The sequence below is a fragment of the Alligator mississippiensis genome, chromosome 1 (genome assembly GCF_030867095.1).
Source record: "Alligator mississippiensis isolate rAllMis1 chromosome 1, rAllMis1, whole genome shotgun sequence".
NCBI lineage: Eukaryota > Metazoa > Chordata > Crocodylia > Alligatoridae > Alligator > Alligator mississippiensis.
The window spans coordinates 167,061,431-167,068,017 of NC_081824.1; positions in this window are offsets into that span (position 1 = coordinate 167,061,431).

A 6,587-nucleotide genomic window follows, 5' to 3' on the forward strand; every position below is an offset into this window, starting at 1 on the left:
CACATGGTTCTGACCACTGCTACATGTGACTTTCCACCGCACTATAGAGGAAGCCTTGCAGAATGTTCTGCTGAGTTTTTGTATTGCAAGTTCCTTCTAAAACAAAAGCAGGGCTAAGAAAACTATTTATAGAGGCTACACCAGGGGTGGGCAATTATTTTGGGCAGAGGGCCATTTACTGAGTTTTGGCAAGCCATCGTGGGCCGCATGACAGACAGCCCAGGGCAGATAAATATTAATTTTCTAAATTTTTTAAGGGCCCCACGAATGGGATAGAATGGCTTGGTGGGCTGCATCTAGCCCCCGGGCTGCATTTTTCCCACCCTTGGGCTACACTGCAGGTAACCTTTAAGCTAGGTACCCAGGGTGTTGCTTCCTAGTGCCTTATCAAACTTTTCTTTCTGCCATGCAAATATATCATTCCTGTTATTAAAAACATCTGTTGTAACCACCACTTGTACACATTGTTATACATGGATGCATGTAGATAGATACAAGCAAATATATAGAATGGCAGATTTGAACTATAATGGTTTTATAACATTTTGCTCAGTATATCCTCCTGGGCCTGATATACTGGCTAGATTTGATGCTGCAAAAGTAGTATGGTGCCCCCTGGTGGCATAAACCAAAAAAAGGACACCAGTTCTTTAATGGCATCTACAGAAAAAAGATAATTTTTTACATGATTTTTTTTATCAATGTGAATACCGAGGAAAAGACAAAAATGCTTGATTGAAGTTTCTGTACAGGTCCTCTGTGTCTCTTACATGTCATGAGATGACATTCAGAGAGTAAGTCTGCCTGGCTGCAAAATCTGCCCAGTGTTCCTGGTCTAAGCATGCATGGGTAAATGTTTTTCTTTCATTTTCTCTGACATCCTGTATATTCACTAGGGCTGCATGAAACTTCAGTCACTGATTCACTTTGGAGGAGATTTGGCAGCCGAATCTCCGTATCTGAATCAAATCAAATCAGGAGACCCGTTAATCTCTCCGAATCGAATTGGAAGCCTCCAATTTGATTTGGAGAGATTCAGAGAGATTCAACAATTTGGACATAGACACAGCTTTATATGTTTTTTATACATACCTCAAAGTACCAGGCAGCTCATGAATGCTGAGATGGTGGGGAGGATGGAGCATCCCATGGGAGCACGGGGTGGTCCCCAGAGAGCTTGGCAGTGGGCCCAGAAGTGGACCAGAAGCACTTCCAGTCCACTTCCAGGCCCACCATGGAGCATGCAGGGGATCCCCCCCCCCCCACCTCCTGGCTCAGAGACTGGTGCCTTCTGGGTCTGGGGGGGCACCCAGGGTCCCCCTATGGCTAATCACCAAGCCAGAAGGGTGCAGGGGGGAACTCCGCATGCTTGGCAGTAGACCAGGAAGTGTACTGGAAGTACTCCAGTCCACTTCTTGATCTACCGCTGAACACACGGGGGCCCCCCCCCACTCCTGTGGGAAGCTCCATCCGCCCCACCATCTCAACGTTCACAAGTCATGATGGTACGTTGAGTATGTTGAAAAAACATTTAAAGCTGTGTCTATGGCCAAATCGCTGATTCTCTGAATCAGAATCGAATCTTCCGATTCGGATTTGGCTGAGTCGAATCGGGACAGTGAGCCGCATCAGTGAATTGAATCACTGTCTTCTGAATTGGGCTGAATCCGAATTCTAATCAAACATGGCCTGCTTCACACACACCCTAATATTCTCTCTGGATCTACCTAAGAAGAGGAGGAGGAAATTTTGTTTCCATTTTAATTTTTCAGAGCCATGTTCAACAAATAAAATAGGAAATGTTAATTAATCTTTTTTTATAAGGGGGATTATGGAGGTAGAGATTAAAATAAGTGACTTGCCCTAATACATAAAGTAAAAATCATAGTCAAAACCAGGGCTGGTTGGAAAATAGGAAACAGGCTGTCAAAGTCTGTATGCCAAAATGTATCCTTTTTCATTAACAACTGTATAGAAATTTTTCAACTAGCATTCCTCACAAAGGAATGCTACTGACAGCAGGGCCACAGATTCTTCAAACTATTTCAGTTAACCTGTGTGTATCTCAGGTTTGCTATGAAAACCATGCATGGCATGCACAATGTTGGCTTTTTTGTGTGAAGCCATGAATCTAGGACAGTGAGAAGATCTGATTTCCATTTTGTATCACCTGCCTTAGCTGATGTAATACACAGCAACATGCATGTGCCATCCTGCTGAATGCTGCTCCACTACTCACTTCATCAAGTTTTCACCTCAAAGCTGATTCAATGTGTAAGATCAAATACATAATGTTATAATCCGGTCATATATATAAAGTCTGCGTGTTTTTAGGGGACCTTTTTATGATTTTGTACCCACCGGGCCTCGTACATCTTACCTCAGGTTTCTTTGCTCTGAGTGCTTACCGGTACTCGCCTTACCGTTGCCAGTGGCCTTACGGGAGGTCTTCACATGCGTCGCAGGTTGCCCCTTCTTTCCTGCCACGACTTTGAATCTTCCAGTGGGTAGGACTTCGTACTACGTGGTCACCCTCGTCGGTCACCTGTTTTGTTGATGTCTTCTGCGGGGCTCCTCCTCCCCTACACCTCGCCCTTTTCCCAGCCCGGCGAGTTCTGGTCGCTTTCTTGACAGACCGTACACCTCCTTAAATTCTTAACAATGCGCCTGCCTCTCACTCCCTCAGTCTATTTTAGATACCTCCTCAGGCCCTTCTAAAACAGGGAAAACAAATGGAATACCTTCACGATTCAGCTTAGCAACTTAATAAATATCACGAGAGGCATAACCTTGCCCCTGTTGAGCTTCCTCAGGGAACACGGCTAACCCCTGTACACCCCTACTTATTGACTGAGCTACCTCTGCGGGGTCCAGCTCTATGCCCCCACAAAACCGATCCTGGTTGAACGTTACTCCTTCTTCTCTCTGGCGAGACCCTCTCTCTGGATCCCTTGAGGGCAGCGGCCCTCTCTCCGGGTCTCTGCAGAACCGTCGCCCTCTCTCCGGGTTTTCTCTGTCCTGCAGCCCTCTCTCTGGGTCCTCCTCAAGCTGCAACCCTCTCTCTGGGTCTTCCCAGGTCCGTTGACCTCCCCACGTCCTGGGGTCTCCTTCTGCCTCACCTCCTGGCTTCTCTGCAGGTATAGTCCTTGCTTGAGGTGCTGGCTCACTGCCGGGCTCTGCAGCTCCCTCACAGTCTATGCGTGGAGTTGCTCCTGGCGTCTCATGCCCCCAGCTAACACTACCAGCGAGGCTTCCTCCCGGCACATACGCGCCCCATCTCTGTCTCACCGCCGGCCCTTTTACATCCGCCAGCCGGCGGTTGCGAGTGACGTCATCTGCCGGCCGCAGGTGCCATAAGGCATGATCAGCGCTCCACGCGGGCTTTCCCAGCCGTCCTTGCTCCTCCGCCGCTCCTGCGGTGAGTAAGTTTCCCTTTTTCTCCGTTCCACCCCCAGCTCCTGGCTCTGGGGTTCCCCTAGTGGCCCCAGGAGTCTCCCTGGTTTTCCTCTCCCTGTGACAGATTGGAAATCATTTTTTAGTTGTTTAGGATAAAAATTAGCCTGGCGGTCACTTTTCTAATCTTGGCGTTTGGCTGCCATCTTTAAAAATGGCAGCCATGACTAATGAGATGAATAAATGTCGATATCTCGGTACCTATTGTGCAGGCCGGGAGCGATCCGGGCCCGTCTTTGCGCACGCGGGCTGTGGCCAGCAGCCCGGGCACGTGGGGTCGGAGAAGACCGGGGCGAGGTAGAATTAGTCACGGCCGCGTAGTGGTTGATTTAAAGATTGTTTACTTACACCAAAGGTGGTCATGGTGTAGGCTGGACAGTTTCCAGGCACAGCTCCGCTTAAATCCTCGTTACAGGACTACGACAAGTTCGTTCTTTCCCACGGAGTTGTTGAAGCTCCGTGGGTTCGGTAGTTTCTCGTGCAGGAAGGGATACGTCTAGGAATCTATCGGCGATGGGGAGAGGCTAGAGGCTGGTCAGGCCTCCGTTGCCTTTTAAGAAATGTGTTGGGTCCGTGAGGATCCGCAGCGCTTAGAGATCTTCACACAGCGTGAAGTCTCCTTCTCCTGATGTTCGTGGAGTCCTCCAATTTCTCTCCAACTGATTTCTCTCCAACTTGGGCGGAAACCACCCAAGCTCTTTATACAGCTAGCAAGCCAATCACTATCCGCCACGTGTGCATAATTTAATGTGAACCAGTAATGTGGCTCGAATTTGAATACAAATGGCGGGAACTCTTTGCACTGAGCATTTCTTAGATGCAAAAAGAAATGCACCATGCAAAGAAAGCTTCAAATTGGCGGGAAATTCTCCGTTGCACCGGGGTTCTCTTCTGCAGCAGAAAACTTCATCGTGCAAAGAAGCTGCAATTTAGCGGGAAAATAATTTAGCAGTGCTGAAGCGCACACAAGCAAAAAATCACAACTTTGGGTTGTAACATCTATGAGGCCAGTTTTGATTTTCTAAATGACTTTAAATAGATATTGTAATAGCCTACAAACTTCCTTTGTCTTTTGATGAGCCCACTGTTTGGCAGCTCTAAGCCTTTAATGCAAAACCCATCAATATAGACCATGTTTTCACAGTACGAGTACTTGTTTCAAGTGGAAAGTTTTATCATTTATTTCTTCAAAGTCACACTTAATATTATTAATAACAAATGTACCAGTGCTTATGGAGCACATTTAAATAAAATAAAATGCTTTAACTCAAATTTGAAGTCGAGTCTGTGACATAGCGTACACTGGACATTCTTAATCTAGGTATTCTTCTTCTGTATCACTATGTTCTTCAGATGACTCTACAACAGTAGCTTTAATTGGCTTATCTGAATGTTCCTTTTAATTGTTTAGAGGTAATTTCACTCCATCTGGCAGTCCACTTTTAGTATGTATTACTGGTTCCAACACATCCAGCGCTGACATCCACCCAAAATTCGTTGGATCAAGAGTTTGTGCACGGTGTGAATTTATCCACTTATCGACTTCATAGATGTTCCTCCTTACTCTACCCCAATGGTCTTCAACCTTTTTAAGTAGGTCACCTTTGGTATTTAAATACAACCCAAGATCTACTGTGTGCAACTGCCACTCCTCCCTCTCCTCCCCTGCCCAGCAGGTAAGTCTGTAGGGAGGGAAGGGGTGGGGGGACAGATGGAGGCAAAGGGAAAAAAAATTGGGTGGGGCATGCCTCCCCAGCAGGTAAGTCCCACCCAGCCGGGTCCCCACTCAACCTACCCCTGCTCCTGCCTCTGGCACTGTCCCTCACCGTGGGGGCCTCAACCTACCCCCACCCCTTCCCTTCCCTTCCCCATGGACTGACATCCTGGGTTGGGGCACACATATATGCATGCACATGGGCACTCAGCCTTCCCACCCCAGCCTCGGATTGACTCTAAGAGGCTCTGAGATCTACTGGTGGATCAAGATCCACTGGTTGATAACCACTGCTCTACCCTGTCAGAGTCTGATCTCCCAATTAACTTTGCACAGGCTAATCTTGTTAGCGGACCTGTAGAGAGCTCATTAAATGGTGGGGAGGTCTAAATCAACAAATTAGAATTACAGTAAATGAGGTGCCAGCTTTGCATTAAACCAGCAATTCTCAAGCAGGGTGCTGTAGACTATTAGCACTGCCAGGTTTACAAACACCTACATATAATTTACAAGATAAACGTATAGATTACTATTTGAACTCTCTGGCATTAAAAACATTCTGATCTCTTGTGGCCTTTCTGATATCTTCGCAACAACACTGCTTTATTTTTGTCTGTAGTCAAAACACAAGTGAAAACTAAGTGGTGGCCTTTACTGAGGGTGCCTCAAGTCTAACAAGCAGTACCTGGAATCTTAAAAATTTACCAACCACTACATAAAACAAAAATGGCTTTGCTCAGGTCCTCCTGTCATACCCATTTTGCAGGTAGTAAAACTAGGAAATGGAAAACAGAACAGGAAGTCAGGTGCGGGAGGGTAGATTAGCAAGCAGGAGAGGAAAGAGTAGGTAGGGAGCAGAGGTAGGGCAGGAGGTCAGGAAGGGAGCACAATTAGGAAGCAGAGAGCAGAGCAGGAGGGAGCACAGACTAGGGAGCAGCAAGAGGAGAATGAGTAGGGAGCGCAGGCAGCGGGAGAAGGTGGAACAGAAGGTCAGGCAAGAAGCATCAACTAAGGAGCGGAAAGCAGAGCAGGAGGTTAGATGGAGAGGATAAACTAGGAAGCGAAAAGAGAATAGGCAGGGAGCAGGAGGTCAGGCAGGGATTGTGGACGAGGGAGCAGAAAGCAGAGCAGGAGGGCAGTTGGAGAAGCATAGACCAGGGAGCAGAAAACAGAGGCAGGAAGTGTAACAACAGCTCAGGCAGGGGAAAAGGCAGGCGAGTGGCAGTGCGGGAGGGCGCGGGGCTCATTGGCGACCCGGCCGAAAAGGCCGTCCCAGCTGCCCCGCAGCACCAACACGCAGCGCCCCGCCCCTCTGCAGAGGCAGACTCGGGGCCCAAGACAGCCCTGCGCCTGCGCAGTTAGCACGCGGGTAGGGGTGGGACGGGTGACGTGGATGCTACAAGCAAGGCAGTTGGGGGCG